The sequence below is a fragment of the Coloeus monedula genome (assembly GCF_965178545.1).
Source record: "Coloeus monedula genome assembly, chromosome: 2".
NCBI classification, from domain to species: domain Eukaryota; kingdom Metazoa; phylum Chordata; class Aves; order Passeriformes; family Corvidae; genus Coloeus; species Coloeus monedula.
In genome coordinates, this window is record NC_138782.1 from 102,766,447 (window position 1) to 102,783,141 (window position 16,695).

The window sequence follows — 16,695 nt, forward strand, 5'->3', positions numbered from 1 at the left end:
GCTGCGCTTTTCAGTCAAAACAGCTCTATTTCACAGATGGATTTGTGCTCTCGATATGTGTGATAATTTTCCTTCACTAAAGGTTCTGTAAGCCATAAAGGCAACCAACCAGCTGTCATTATTTTCAGGTCTCCTTCTATCTGTCATGACTTTTACAACTCTAAAGTTCCTTGGTTTGCAAGAGAAGCTCTCAAATCATACCTCTACTTGATGAACACACTGAAAAAATAAAGGCAAACATGTAGACATGTTCCAAGCTTTCACTCCAGTTTTCTGATGGAGCTAAGAGGATACTCTTACTCAGTCAGGTAATAGGTGCAAGTCAGCTAAAGCCTTATAGCAAGCACAGGGTTAATCATGCTCCTCATCCTTATTCAGTGTAAACCAAGCCTTGGCATTGTAAAAGGGACTGTGTGAGGGAAGGGAAGTTACTCCTTTGCAGTGTTGGATGCACATAAAAAACGGAAAAGCTCTGGAGATAAAAGAGCAGGGCCTATCGTGGCACATAGAGGAAGGGGCAGGGAAAGGAGGAAGTAGGGTTTAGATTTCAATTGAAGTGCAGGATAATTCAGTGATCTGTGAGAATGTTTTAGCACTTTTCATGAGCCTGAGAATTTTTGCAGTTTGTGTTTGCTACTTTTAAAATCTTATTGGCATGCATGGTGATCTCTGAGTAGTGAGAACATTCATCTTTCAGGACAAACACTTTATGATAGGTTTTAAGGTGAGGGAACACTTGTTTACGTATTGCTTGTACAGTCTAGCCAATTTGAGTGGTTTCTGGAGCAATTAAAGTGAATGAAGCGATACATGTAGAAAATCCAGGAAAAAATCAAACTTTTTAAATGGCTTGCCTAGGAAAATTTTTCATACACATATACTCCATCATAGTCCCACCATAAAAATGCTTGAAACCCCTACATTGCAGAGAATCCAGAAAGGCCTCCTGCAAAGGTTTTCTATCTGCAATGAAATGTGTGTGTGTGTGTGTGCGTTTGCATGTGTTTGTATGTTTATGTATGTCTGTACAACTCAGGTTCTCAGTGCTAGAATTATTCCCATCTTAATATTTGGCCATTGACTACTGTATTTGTCTCTCATTTAAAGTCTTTGTCATACTTCTCTTTAGTTCTGTCCTTTGTACTTCCTAGGAGAATGAAGTTACAACCCTTGAGTCGCAAAAGAGCAGTGTACCATGGTGCTTGCACTAGCAGGAAATTTTCCCCAATACCACACAAGTTTAATGGAAATAATTTGAAAGCTGAGTGAATTTTTGAGAGCAAACATCAAGGCTGCAAAGCAGTTCTCAGAGTATTCATGGACAACTGACAGTGTAAGTGAAGTTCAAATGGCCTTAGTTGGAAGAATTTAGCAAATCTTTGCTGTTCACCTCCAACACAGAATGTTTTGAGATATATATCTTTTTGCTTTTGCAATATATTTTTTAAAGATAGTCATAATGGGTATCCAGACTATAAAGGACCCGTTTAACATAGGACTCAGTAGGAGAGCTCCCTGATTGCAAGAGAAACTTCAGCATACAAATCTTCAGCAGTTTATAATTTATGTGGCTTCAAAGAGCAATCCAATTTGTTTCTGTAAAAAAATTATCTCCAGATTGTTGAAAAGGCTTCAGCTGCGCTTTTTTTTTTTAAAGACTGATAAACACCTTGTTCTGATATTTGAAAGTCATTTCTTTTTAGGCAATGAATAAAATAACCAACCAATTACAAATACACCAAGAAACTAGCCCATCAAAATACTGTATTTTAATCCAGATAAAACCAGAGTCTTTCCAGAGGATGCAGATATTTGAAGTTTTTAATATATTTTCCCTTCTAGTTTGAAGTAAAAACTTTTACTATATTAAAAGTGCACGCAATCACTATCTTTCCAAAAAATTTCCTGAATCATTTACATTATTTCTGCTCCACTGGACAATTAATGTTCAGGTTAAACTAGTATGAAACTGGTATAAAGCCATAAACATTAAGAGTTTCCAGCAGCATCTTCCTATTTTAGTATTAATGAGAGCAGAACTTTTGTCATACGTGGGTATTTGTGACTTACTTGGTTTAGGATTATAAGCATATGTTTCTCTCTGAGAGCAAGAGAGATCTGAGGATTAAGAAATATGAAAATTCTGCAAGAAATTACTGAGATACTTTTGCCCTGCTCTGAACTTTCTTGATCCCTAATCTTGGGGGAGGAAGGGGAATCCATCAACTTTCCTGTTACCAAAAAATCCTTTATACCCTTTATCTCTTTTGTATTCACTAAGACTAGTCTAGCTAGCTATATATGCTGCAAATTATTTTTTGCTTTAGGTTTGGGGTTTTTTAAGGAAAAGCAAATTCAACCTTAGTTTGAAAAGCGATGCAGCAAGGGTGTAATGAGAGGGCAAATACAGAGGTCACACAGGAGCTACTTGAAATGCAATCTTTTTTATTTAAGCAGCGAATTTGCTCTGTAATTTAAAAACTTGTAAATTTTCTGGTCACCAACCTGTATTCTTACTATTTGTGTTCCATGAATGTTCTTTAGGATATGCAAATATTTCCTTTCAGAAGTATGTTCATTTCTACAGGCTGCTTCAAAAATGTTCAGGCTCTTGCTAGGAATTGATGATGGTGTCATGTTGTGCCAGGTTGCACCACACACCTCTGCCCGCTTGGATGTCACCTAAAGTAACGTCCTGGACTGTGCATGTATCACAGCCGTGTTAAGTCAGTGTGACCAGGGCTGAATATTGAAACTTGTTTTGACCAGTACTTGTCCGGTTAACAACCATTTGCAGGTAACAAAGGAAAGGCATGAGGACTCCCATTCCAGACAAGTTTTGATGTACATTTGATGGGGCCACGTGGGAAGGGTGGACATGACTCATGCAAGGCAAGCACAGCCTTGTAGTGTCATCATTTTCTCTGAAGGAGAGGAGAGGATGGTTGAGGCAGATACCTTTCTGAGATTGCCCCCAGCACCAGTCTTGTGCCACTCAACCATCCTCCTAATTTCTCAGCACCTCCATTCACTGCTAGGTGTATCAAGAGCATGATAAAAACTATTATGTCAAAATCCTCTAAAATGCATTTTGGGGTTCTTCTGAAAAACAGATGGTTCCGCAAGCAACAGAACTTCAGGCATTTTGCTGCCTGACTCTTCCCCATGTGGTTGCTCTTGTCTTGTACCTCATTGATTTTTCTTCAGTGATCATTCTAATTTGTCTGTGTCTCCTTCCTCTGTATGGTATCTACTTTTAAGAACTAAGTAGGAATTTAATACCCTTGAACTTTTTCCTTTCCTATCACAGTTTGTTGAAATTGGCTAAAATGTCTGAAGCAGGGGACAAGCTAAGAGATTGACTTGAAGATGTGTAATCTCATATGCTTTTTTTTTTCTAAAAACAGGTTAAAATCAGCTTTTTAATTTTGTTCAAAAACAAGGTTTTCAGGTCATTTTAAGTTAAGTTGGTGAGGACATTCCTGAAAGTGTGTCTGTATATAATTGAGGTCTAAACACAGCAGAAATTAAATCAATATCCTAGTTATTCCTGATGATTTAAAATTGCAAGTACCTTTGATTCAGTCTTTATCATCAGCAACAAAAAAATTATATTTTTTATTACAAAACATTAAAAGGAATTATTTCTTTCACTGTTGAGTATATGTTGAAGAGTTTACTGCAAAGCAAGAGATAAACAGTATTTCCAAAGAGGATGACAAAATGCAGTGTCACATTGAGAAGTCCTTCCGAGCACGGGCAGCTTTCACTCTCAAGTAATTAAAAAGATTAATGTATGGTATTGAAATTGTCACTAGTGCTTCATTTCATTGCTGGTTATGAGGTTAATTATGAGTGAACAATTTTAAGGTAAAATGCAGAAAGTTGCATAGGAGACTTAGTTCTTACGAAGACTGCTTCCAAAACCATCTTTCGAAGTGGTAGAGAAGAGGCTGGTGAACAATAATGAAAGAGAAAATGCCATTTGACACCACTGGTTGGTCTAAGTCTAAATCCTGGACAGTCAGAGAAGAAAGCAGAAAGGGGGACTGGGATGTGGATTTCATACACCACAGTATGCTAGAGTGTTTTCATCCAAGTTATGGTTTCTTCACATGAATACTTTTGTCAAATTTAAGGGTTTGATGGCAATACAGTTTTCACATTTAGCATTTTGGCTCTGAGTCCAGTCAGTTTTATATTTCTTGAAGTTGCAACTCATTCTATTGAAGACTTTGGGTTTTGTGTGTCATGAGTGCAGTATTTCCTGTGTTCATAGGGTGGGGATAAGTGCTGGAAGGGCAGACTCCTTAGCTCTGCCAAGATGAGTGTGCGTGTTTGGTTATGCGTTGTCACCACAGAATATTATTGACAATAGAATCACAGAATCATTTATGTTGGAAAAGATCTTTATGATCATTGAGTCCAACCATAAACCAATGCAAAAGCATAATTTCATGTGCCTGTGAATACTCTTAACCACTGAATTGAGATATGCTGTGGAAATACTTTAATTTTGCTCCTGCCTTTGTTGCTTTCAACAGGTAAAATTTACCCTGCCCAAAAGGTACAGACAATACATTTTTCAAAGTGTGAAAACCACAGAGGTGACTCGAGGTGGAATGGGCAAAGGGGGGCCCTCCATCACAACTGGGAAAGGCTGCAAAAGAGTAGGATGTGTTTGCACTAGTGGGAGGACACTTAGTATTGATGCAAATCCTGTGGCTCCCCACTCAACGCAGTTTGAAGAGAGGCTTGAGGCTGCTCTCTGAGAACTGTGACACCCCCCCACTTAAAAAACAAATTCAATTTGCTGTTACTGTGTTTGTGCCTGTGAGAAAGTTGCATTCCCACCTCACTCCATCTGCTTACAGGCACAAGCACAGCTACAGGGAATTCAGTTTTTCATTTAAATGAATACTGGTGGGAGCTCGAGGTATTCACTTTGCTCTGGTGAAAGCCTGGAAGCTATTAAAAAACTGGAGAAAAGTAAAAGACAGGGTCTGTCTCATTTGGATTGTTCTTCAAGGAAACAGGAGCTACAAGTAGATTAAAAACTGTAATGGTAGGGTACGAGCAGATGTTCACTCTTGAGGGCAGTGATGGAACAATAATTATAGCATATGTTGATGTCCTACAGACAACAGAAGACTTGTACCAGTAACTGTAACTTGATAGATCCATATCACTATCCCGGGCTCTCTGCGGCTTCTGTGCCATAGCTCAGGGTTCAGCGATCTTCTAAGAGCATGTCCTTGGAGAAGCCGTTTTGCAGGATCAGCCACACACGCGCACACGCGTGCATGCACTAACGCATGGACAGCTTCAGTAATATGGGTCAGTGACAAAGAGGCAGGAAGCATCTCTGTTTGGGGTTCTCTGGACAAAGGTCTACTGCAGCCACACCGTGAATGGTTCCAGGGACAAAGACAAGAAAAAATGGAGGGTCCAGGTTTTAGTACGGAAGCGGATCGAGCATCAGGGACCAATGATCTGAGGGCATGGGGGTGGTAAAAAGGCGGGAACCAATAGGGAAACTCTGTGGGAGTGGTGATGGGGCAATGGCCAATGGGGGGAACCTGGAGTGGAGAACCTTCTAGGGCATGGGACACATAAGGGGGTGGAGGGGCAATGGGCCAACCAGGGAAGCAGAACTGGAGTACGTTAACATAACAGAACAATGCATCCTGGGGGAAGCCTTTCTGGTCACCCTAACCTGAGGAGGTTCTTTTGGGACTAGGAACTTGTCCCACCAGCAGACTCTCTTTGTCCCTTGTAAGGTAGGCTCGCTGGCCACCACAGATTCAGACAAATATATTGGTGCTGGTCATCTCTATGTTCTAATGCACTGGGAAGAAAAAATGGAGACATCTCATATACATGCAAAAACTCTTAAAAACAATGACATATTTCAAGAAAGGCAAGACTATTATATATATATATATATTTTTTTTTATTGTAACAAACAGGAGAAATCTGATAATTAGTGTTGGATGGAGGGCAGAAGGGGAAGCTTTTCTGAAAGTTTTGCCTTTCTGTTACCTGGGGAGGAGGGAACTGGATGAATCAGACAAGAGGCTAAGCTGCATTCCAAATATATTAAGACAAGTGTTGCCTGTAAGTAAAAAGCCTAGAACTAAAGAACTGGAGAAAAAAATTCTAAATCAAGAAGATAGAGTCTGGAGAAGGAAATCTACACTGGCTAGCATGTAAAACCATCTTTAAAATACAAGCCAGGCTTAATATACATAGCAGCAGTTTCTAGGCTTCTGCTGATAATTCCCACTTCTGGTTGTGATCCTCACTTGGCTGAATTTGGCCCTTATTTTGAGAACTACTGATAGAGTAATGCTTGATGTGCCTGATGCAAATCCTGAAGTATGTGCAAGTGTTTCAGTTTGCAGTCTGTCATGCTTGTTCTAAGATTTCAGCAGATGTTATTTATTTATATAATCAAGAGCAGATTTTATCTAACTTTGGTGGGAAGCTTCCAAGTATGCATATATACACTCTCTGTAAAGGAATACTGCTTTCACTGGGGAACTTGAGAAAACTGTTCCTCCTGAAGGCAGTCACCTTGTTTAGCAAAAAGGTAATTTAGAAAGTTTGATAGAAAAGGTAGTAAGCAAGAAGCATTGCCCCTGGCAAATTTATTTAGAATTTCACCATTTATTTCACTGGAACTGAAATTCTGTTTCCTTCAAAATCATCTTACTTTGCAAAAGAGGAGATACTGCAAAGATTTCTAAAGGCTAGAAAGTATAAAAATGTTAGCTTTATTTTCTTAATACACTTTGCTAGAAACCTTTCATTTGCTGTTTTTTTGTATCTTTTTTGCATTTTAATCAATGTGGGCCACGGTGACAGAGCTCAGGATTTATCTTGGGTGTGAAAGAGAATAATGAAACTGAGACATCCAACTTTATATTGCAGGAACATAATACTTTCCCTGCACTCTTCATGCCAGTTGGCCTGCAACTCTGGCATTAAACAGTTCAACAGTGAATAATGAGAGAGATCGGGATGAATTGAGTTTGAATCAAAACACTATCAAGAATACTACAGGATGACAGATTATTTTAAAAAGATCTATTTGTTTTGGTTTATAAACATATTATTCCATGTGCACATGGAACTTATAAGGGGCCAGCAAATGATAATATAATTTTTTTAAATTTAAAATTATCAAGATCCAGTTTATTCTAATACAATTAATAAAAAAAGAAGGAAATTAATCAAAAGCATTGAAAAAAAAAAGGACTACATATTTTCACTGCAGTGATAGAAATTTTATGAAAGTGTTTAAATCTATCCCTGCTTCTGATTCTTCATTTGCTCACAGGGTTCATGTTTTAAAAGACAACCGGGACAGCTGAATTATTTCAAGGTTGGTAAACACCCATAGTTTCACTATAACAAAGACTTGATGGTTTGAACTCCTAAATTCTATTGGGTGATATTACAAAAGTTAATTTCCTTCTACTGATTTCCCTACTGCCTTCTCCCTCTTGCTGTTCTTTGTAACCCTACACAGCATATTTCAGAACACTCCCTGAATCCCTCTCCAAAAATGACACTCTCCTCACTGAAGGCCAGAAAAAAAAAGCCATCCAATTGAGCAACAGCAGGATTACCCATGCAGTCTTCACCTACATCTGGCACAGCGATAAACAGTGATAAAAAGAAGGCTGATACCTGTGGTTCCTGTTGGTTTGGTGGAATTAAGTGTCCTGGGGCTTTGTGGACAGGTAAGATGCTCACACATCAACTAAAAAAACATAATATATAGTAGTGTGGAAAAAAAAAATGTTAAGTACTCTACTCTTTGGCTAAGCATTGAAGAATTACAGAGAACAGTTCAAGGCCACTGAACTCTGATTACTGCAAGACCTGACCTGTTATGCCAAGGAGTTAGCAGCACAATGATCTTACCTACCTGTTGGAATCAAGAAGTGTTTCACTACCTCTTGGGTTTGGATTTTGCCTGCAATGGCACATATGTTACTTTAGATCTTCATTTGCTATAAAGCCAAGCATAATCAATCCCTGAATCGATCTCCATCAAAGAAAATAATAAAGGTTTGCTTGGGCTTTAGGGTTTTTTTGAGAAAGCAGTAGAAAGAACTCTAGTCAGCATTAGTCTGACAGGATGTACTAGCACTAGCTCAGCTCCACCCAGGTAAACTCTGCTGGCTCTGCAAGCTTCTGACACCTCTTCAGAGAAGCCACCCCTGTAGCCACCCCACTAGCAGAACTTTGCCTTATTTTAGTGTTGTCTGCAATGACACTGCACAGTGTTTCACTGCCCACTTTATTCTGGGAACAAAGAGCTTTGTGTAGAAGTAACTTGGATCAGGTAGGCTTTATCCTGTCTGGTTTTCAGGACCAGAGAGTGGTACAGCTTTCAAGGCAGTACACCTTTGCTTGTTTAGCATTGTGCTTTAAGCAAAAACACTTTGGAACTTGGTGGTCACCCTATGACCTGGATAATCTGCATTGATAATCTCACTGCAGGTAAACTACTGAGGACTACAGTGTCATTAAATTCATGAAAATATGATAAGGTCTGAAAATATTCACAAATATGGGGTTTCTACCCATTTTGTAAATCTGAACCAAAAACATCCTTTGCTTCACCCACCTGCACCCATGGTTTAGCATTTTCTGGTAACTTAAGCACGTTCCCAGGACTCTCCTGGTCATTTAGGTATGTGGGTGGGCTGAGTGAAGCAGGGTTGGGCTCAGCACCATGGCTCTGGCCACAGCCACCTCAGGCTGCCTGGGAGCAGAGCGGGGCAGTGACCACTCTGCTTTGGATCTGAGAAGGATTTAGCTGCATGAAGTGAGCTGGGCCATTCCATCTGGTTTTGGAGGTAGAGAACAAAACACTAGCACTCTAGCACAAACAGATCTCTAGATACTCCATTTTACTGCTTAATTCCAAACTGGGCTAAGACAACAGGCAGAAAAAAGTGTCTTTCTAGACATCTTTGTTCTTTTTTAGCATGAGAAGTGCACAGATCTGTAGAAAACAATGAGCACACTTACAGACATTTCTTTATCGCAGTTTCCTCTCAGCACTCCAGGAGTTTTGGCCAAAGACAGCATCCTTTTATGATTCCCTGACTCTTTCCTATAAATGTTTTCCTTTCCACTGAATCATGTCATTCACTCCCTCCCTTTGCTGTAGATTACTTTACTTTGATTTTGGCTGGTCCTGCATTTACAAAAGATTATTTTGCTATGAAAATATACATTAAGCTTCCTGTCTCTCATTTAAAACTTTCTGACCTGCTCTTTGAGTCTCTCAAAATTATATCTGTGATTATGCTTTTGTTCAGCCCTTGGGGATTTTCTGCTCTCAACTTTTTCTTTTTCAGCAAAAATTTGGAATTACTGGTTCTCCTAGCCTAGTTCAAGAGAGTGTTATCAAAATTAGATGTCAGCAATCTAAATATTACCCTGTTCTTCAAGACCTCTAATACAGCAATGACAGTGACTGGCTGGTTCCACTGTGAAGTAAATTCATAACCAAAACCAGAAGTAATGCATTGTGTTGCTTCCTGTAAAAAGCAAACACTATCTTTTATTATATTTGATATATTTATGATATCCCCAAATAATCAGTTTATTCATAGCAGGTGAAAAATGAGGCCTGACATTATAGAATGAAATTACAAGCTTTTTCAAGGGAAAGAGTCTGAATGTTTATAGGAATATTTATAAGAAATCTAAGAATAGTTTAGAATGTTTTCATCCAGGTCTCCATAAAGATCTGATCACTGCAGTCACTGGAGCCTAAAGATAAATTCAGGTGTGCCAGTACTACAGGGTGAGTTGAATTCCCCTTTGCTCTCCATTGACTATATTGACTATATTCCCCTTGTCTACAGCTGCTTGTAGCTCATATAGAAAAGTATGTTAGGAACAGGTAAGTTTAAGGATCTGGGTTACTCACCTATGCTAAGCTGTCTGGTACATTTTGAAATCACATGGGCTGCTCCAAGAGACATGAGATTTATGCAGGTCTTATGTCACATCTGTCAGCTCCCCTCAGAAATGCGTTATAGCAGGTCAAATGGATAGAAACTCTATCTTTAGGCAACCTAAATATGAGCAGTCACACACTGGAATCTGGAAAGAAATTTCACCACTTCCTCTGACTAGTCAAGCACTTAATTCTGATGAAATGAAGGGTACAAAATTCACATCTATTTCCTGTTTCTGCTTGTCCTAGAGTTAGTACAGATTTCTGTTTTATTGAAGACATGCCTGGATAACTAATTCATGCTTGCTAAATTTTTCAAGATCTTCCCAGGAAAGAAGCAAAGCAAGGTTGATACAGCTGACTGGGAGGAGCTGATGGAGCATGGCTTTCTGTCTATTGTTTTCCTACCCTGTCAGCTTTTCCAGGCATGATACCATCACATTCAGATTCTCTCACCTTTTTGGCTAAATGTGTATAAAGTAATAAACATGCCCTCCCATTGACCTGCTTGGCTCTTCAGGGCCAGTAGTATCACATTTTTGCCATTCAAGAGAGGAAAGATAAAAGCCATCAGGTGCTTTGTTAGCTGAGGACTGATCATCTGAGAAGCCCCTTAAGTGGGATAGCATGGAAGTGGAGACCAGTATAAGTGTAAGGTAGAGTAGAATGAGACATTTTACTTAAAAGAAAAGGCATCAAGATACTGTAGGATCAGCTTTACCTATTAATTTCTTACATTTGTAACTTATTCATTCTTCTGAGAATTTGGTTTTAGTTATTTGTGCAGTGAAAGAAATGCCTTTAATTTATGAATAGAAAATCTTATAATTATGTAATACTGTGCTAAGTATGTGAGAAGTAGTTTAGCTCCTGAAAGGTGTTGGGACAACTGGGAAGACGGGGTACAATGCTCAGAGATTCATCATAATCTTTCAATCCAATCATTCCTGCACTTGCTTTTGCTTTGGTTCAATTTTTGTTCATCAAATTGGAAATTGTCAGGAGAGCAATTAATGTTGTGTCTCTAAATCTTTATGTATGACGAAAGGAAATCAGTCATCTGTATTGCCAGCCCTGGGGGAAGGGAGAGGAAAATCCAGAGAGAATCTAAATTCTCTTAAACTGCTATAGCAAAGACTATGGGATCAATTAGTGTGACTGGAGTGAATGTGCAGCAGGCCCTCCTGGCAAAGCGCCGCTCTCAGTGTGGGGCTGGGCTGCAGTGCTGCTCTTGGAAAACAGGACTCATCCTGCTTGCTGGATCAGTATGGAATTGCTTTCCCAAGACAGAATCCCAGCTGTCTAATTGGATGTGTTGTGCTCTTTTCATTTTTCTCTTTACACCTATCACCACCTTTTTCACTGGAAAGGTCCCTGCTACAGTCATTACTGCTTTCCTACTGATGCCATACTGCATTTAACATTTCTTTAACACGGATAGAATTTTACTTGCAAAACACTGCTTATATAATATGTACCATTGCATCCAGTATAGTGTTTGGAAGCAATTACAGATTCTTAAGAGGTGCACTGTAGCAGTGCATGGAATGTCTGGTTTGGCTCTCAGCACTGTACTGCAACTGATTTATCACTTTATCTGCCTGCAGTTTCAGTCATTCCACTTACACACCACTCTCATACATTCTCAGCAATGCCCTTGCTTTCACCTACATGTTTCTATTAAAGTCAGTAGTAGAGCTGATAGGAATAAGTCATTGAAATACTTTTTTCTTTGGAAACTGCTGATTTAAATAAATAATAAAACTCACATTGGTATGATCAATACTTGTAAAAACTTGCATGTTGTTTTGGTAGAAATTCTTTCAACTTTCTCCTCAGACATCCCTAGTAATTTTAATTTCATCATTTTTTATGACTATGCTGCTCCCTGGTATCTGTTGTTTGGGGGGTTTTTTTAGTGATGCTGGTAAATCCTTTCATTTTGGTTAATGAAAAGAATATTTTTAAACTCTTTTTCACAAAGAAACAAGCTCCAAATATTGACTTCTCACCTATCTGGCTTCAGGAACTGGACATAATTGGATGCTGGTTATGCTGGTTCAAGCTCTTAGACTAATCAGACTAGATTTTTGCATAAGGTGGAAACATAAGAACACTGACATCCAGCTTCAATCTGGATCTAGATTTTTTTAAAAGTTAAATAATAGATAGACCTAAATGATTTAAATTTCTGGGGTTTCAAATCTAAATTCAAAGAGTTTGCATCTTGAGTCATCCATGATTTAGCATAACAACTACTTCATTTTTGAGTGATCCTTAGTTCTCCTTCTGTGAATTTGCAAAGTGAAAACCAAGCTCTTTATAATTATTGTTGTTATTATTAGTAATGTAGAAAATATATAATAATGCATCTTACATTATAATAATTATATAATAATAATAATCTATTCATTTATATGGTGGAATTGCACAGAAACACCAGTCACTCTGAGGCCCAAATAAGGGAACAGAAGAAAGGTGCAAGCAAATATATACCATTTTTCTAGGTGTTGGCAAATGCTGTTATCAGCAAATAATTCTTAGCATCAGTTCTCCCCAACCTATTTAGTATTAGTAGTTTGGTTTCTCACAAACATTCAGAAATATGAAATATAAAATAAAAAATAATATTTATAATGTACATTATGGGCCTTGCAACCTGGCATTTTATTTATTTAATTTTGCTTTAAGAAATTTACATGAGAAAGAGCATTATTTAACCTTCAGGTATAATGATAATAATTGTTTTTTTTTCCTTGTGGGTTATGCTCAAGGGTTTGTGCTTTTTTTCTGTTGGTTGGGTTTTATTTTTTGTCTCATTTTGTTTTGGGGGCTTGTTTGGTTTTTTTTTTATTTTTAACTTCTGAGCAAGATAAATCATGCAGGTAGTTTTCTGTTCATGACACATGGTAGCTTTTATTTTCCTGGGTTGAAACAGGTTGGTTTTAGTCTTGAAGCTATTTAACTGCATAAACAATACACAAGTGATGCCATACAAAAGAATGTGGAGCATGCAGACTTGTCTAGTAGGCATCTCTGAAACAACATATGTCCTAAAAGTCAGCTTGCCATCACTGGGGAAATGGTGACATGTCTGAGGCAGTGCTGCTGACATTGCATGAGGTTAATGAATGACAGTGCCAAAATGCCAGCACTTACCTTGTCACCGCCAAAGAGCTACAATTAAATTGCCCCTTAAAGAACTGACAAGTGACGAAAGGGGTTTCAGTGAAGGTCATGAGTATCTAAGATTTCTATTCCTTTGAGCACTGCTGTAATTTCTGATTTGCCACAAAGAAATCACAAGACAAATATCCTCTATAACCCAGAAGTCTTCCCACAGAATTATTAAATTACTGGGGCACAGTTAGTATTAAACCTGCAATATTAAGACGTATTGTATGGCACCACAAGTTTACACACTCAAACTGTTCTGTGTCCTATGTTATATTTCTTTCTTGGCCAGCAGTATCCATAAAAAGGGGAGAAAGTCCTCCAGAATGTATTAGACTTTTTTTTTTTTGAAAGAGCACAGAAGACTTTTTTCTCATGAGAAAGACATGATTTGTATCGCCAGTATGAAGGGAGGATGGGTACCATCTAACAAAGGTTTGTCTGTGCATCCACTGAAAACAGAGGGTGGAATGAATGTACCTCTTGTGCTGATATTAATATGAGCAAAATATTTTAGTCTTTTTTTCTTTCATTAATCAGGCAAAAGCCCTATCAACAGAGGTCACAGAATCTGGTTTCCAGGGTTTAAATGGACACTTTCATATGAATCTCATTTTTTAAAGCCTGCATCGTTCTGACAGCATGGCAAAGGTAAAACACATTCCTAAAGTGTGAGTCAAACAGTATTTACATATTTACATTTCAGATAAACAAGTGAAAATGTTTATAATCATTTTATCAAGTGTAGGAGTCCTTGCAATACTGTAAATTTGTTTTATTAATTTGAGGGAAAGGTAATTTTATTTATGTTTTTAGATGTTAATTGGGAGAAGACTTTGGAATCAAATAATAGTATAAACTCAAAATGGAAAGACAGAAGAAATAAATATAGTATTAAGCAAGATCACAAGAGAAATATTTCTGTCTGAGCTTTGAAAGTAATGTATGTAGGGGGTCTATAAAATGGAGAAAAGTGGGTTTTCTCCCCTCTGATTGCAGAGGTTACAGAAAACTAATGTGTCCACACAAAAGCAGTGGGTGAAAAGAGGAAGTGGAGAAAAGCCACTGCCAAATGAGTGACAGAATCAAAGAAGAAGGCAAAACAAGTTTAACAGAGAAGAGCTAGCCCATGGCAAGCTCTGAAGTGGGAAGAACAGTTTTGTATCTTCCACAGGGCCCCAAAGGAACACTGAGCATGGTGAGCCTAAATGCTGAATTTCCTGAAACTGAAGCACTCTGCTTCAGGAGCAGAACATACATTTATTTATTTTAGTGATGATACTCTGAAATACTGGGAGTTCTTTTGCCTGCTCTTGGGGTCCTGCAGCAGCCTTGCAATTAGAGACCATGGTGCAACTGCTGTTGAGGGTCCAAATGCCCTTTAAGGTGGAAGCTGCACTATGATTTCATTCAAAAGAAAGGTGCAATTTTTTTTTTTTTTTTTTTTGTGGTTTGGTTTGGTTTTTTTTTTGGGGGTTTTTTTTTGGTTTTTTTTGTTCAGAGTTGAATGCTAAATAGCTAAGAAGTTTCTCAATCAAAGATATGAGTTTAAGACATCCCACTTTTGGAGGACTGCTCCCACCTTTGATTTATAAAGGTGAGCTGTCACAGCATCATGGAATAATTTAGGTTGGAAGAGATTTCTGGATGACATCTGGTTCCACATTCTGCTCCAAACAGGGATAATTTTATTCGTGTTGCTCAGGATTTTTCCACCAGAGGTTTTAGTATCTTTGACTGTTGATTTGTTTGAGAGTAGGAAGGCTCTGCAGAGGGATCTGAACAGGCTGGATTGATGGGCTGAGGCCAAAGATGTGAGGTTCAACTCAAGATATGAGTCAAGTGCTGGGTCCTGCCCTTGGCTCACAACAACCCCTTGCAATGACAGGTTTGGGCAGAATGGCTGGAAAGCTGCTAGGTGGAAAAGGACCTGGGAATGCTGGTCAACAGCAGCTCAACATGAGCCAGTGTGTGCCCAGGTGGCCAGGAAGGCCAGTGGCATTCTGGCCTGTATCAGGCCTGTGTTGGCCTGTGGCCAACAGCACTAGGGAAGTGACTGACCCCTTGTACTCAACACTCTAGTCCTGTGTCCAGATTTGGTCCCTTCATTGCAAGGAAGACATTGAGGGGCTGGGGTGTGTCCAGAAAGGTCTAGAGAGTAAGTCCTGCACGGCACAGCTGGAGGAGCTGGGGTTGTTTAGCCTGGTGAAAAAGGAAGCTCAGGGGAGACCTTATAACTCTCTACAACTGCCTGAAAGGAGGCTGTATTCAGGTGGGTGTCAGCCTCTTCTACCAGGCAACCAGTGACAGGACAGAGCCTCAGTCTGTGCCAGAGGAGGTTCAGGTTGGACATCAGGAAGAATTTCTCCACTGAAAGGGTTGGGAGAGGGCTACCCAAGGAAGTGGTGATATCGCCATACTTGGACGTGGTCAAAAAAACTTCCCAGTGTGACACTTAGTGCTATGGTTTAGTTGACAAGGTGGTGTTTGATCAAAGGTTGGGTGGACTAGAGGATCTTGGAGATCTTTTCCAGTCTTACTAATTCTATAATTCTAAGATTCTATTCCACAATTTCTCTTGGTAATTTGTTCCACTATTTTACTCAATTGTCCCGAAGGGTTTTTTCCCAATATTTATTTTTGATTTGTTTTGTTGCAGCTTATGTCCTTTGCCCATTCTTCTATCAATAAGCACCTCTGAGAGGAGTCTGGATCCATCTTCTGTTAACATGGCCCTCTCTTAAGCACATGTGCAGACATTGGCATCCACACAGTATTTGTGTTGTACCTCTCTAGGCATCTCAGAGTTGTGTAGTCCTGCAAAGATACCACTATGAGTCAATTTTGTCCTTTCAGACCACCAACATTCATTTCGAAACCTGATCATCTCCAAATTCTTTCACAGTATCAGAACAAGTCACTTGACCTCACTGCAAATGTAGAGATGTAGGTGGAGGCTGCCTGGGTGAGGCACAAGATGCTGCATCCCACAGGCAATATGGGGAAATCTAGGTGCTTTCAAAAAGCTGGTGACCTGTGGCCTCCCCTGATAAATGCTGACTGAGTTGCCCCAGAAGTGAGATCAATTACTTTCTCAAAGCTAACTACTGTGAGCAATATCAGCCACAACCTCAGCCATGTCCTCTGAGCCACTGCTGTAAAGGGCAGGGATTCAACCATGATACCACCATAGAACATTTTGAGTACAAGACACAGGAATGTAAGAAATGATCCAACTACTAAAAATTAATGTTATGGACGCTGTTTATCATACCTAAAGCCAAGCTGCAGTTCTGTCTTTGCTTCCCAGTCAGACAGATTACCCCACTTAGAATATACTGTCAGTCTTTGTGGGCCATCCTTGGAGTAAACTAGAACTTTGCTTTAGAGAATAATTTATTTATGTCTCATGTGTAGGAAAAGTGATACATATCTCCAAATTAGACTAACCTTAATTTCAGAATCTTGATCATTAATTTGCAATAATGAGATGTAATGAATATTTATAGAAGATTTTATCTATACCTATTAAT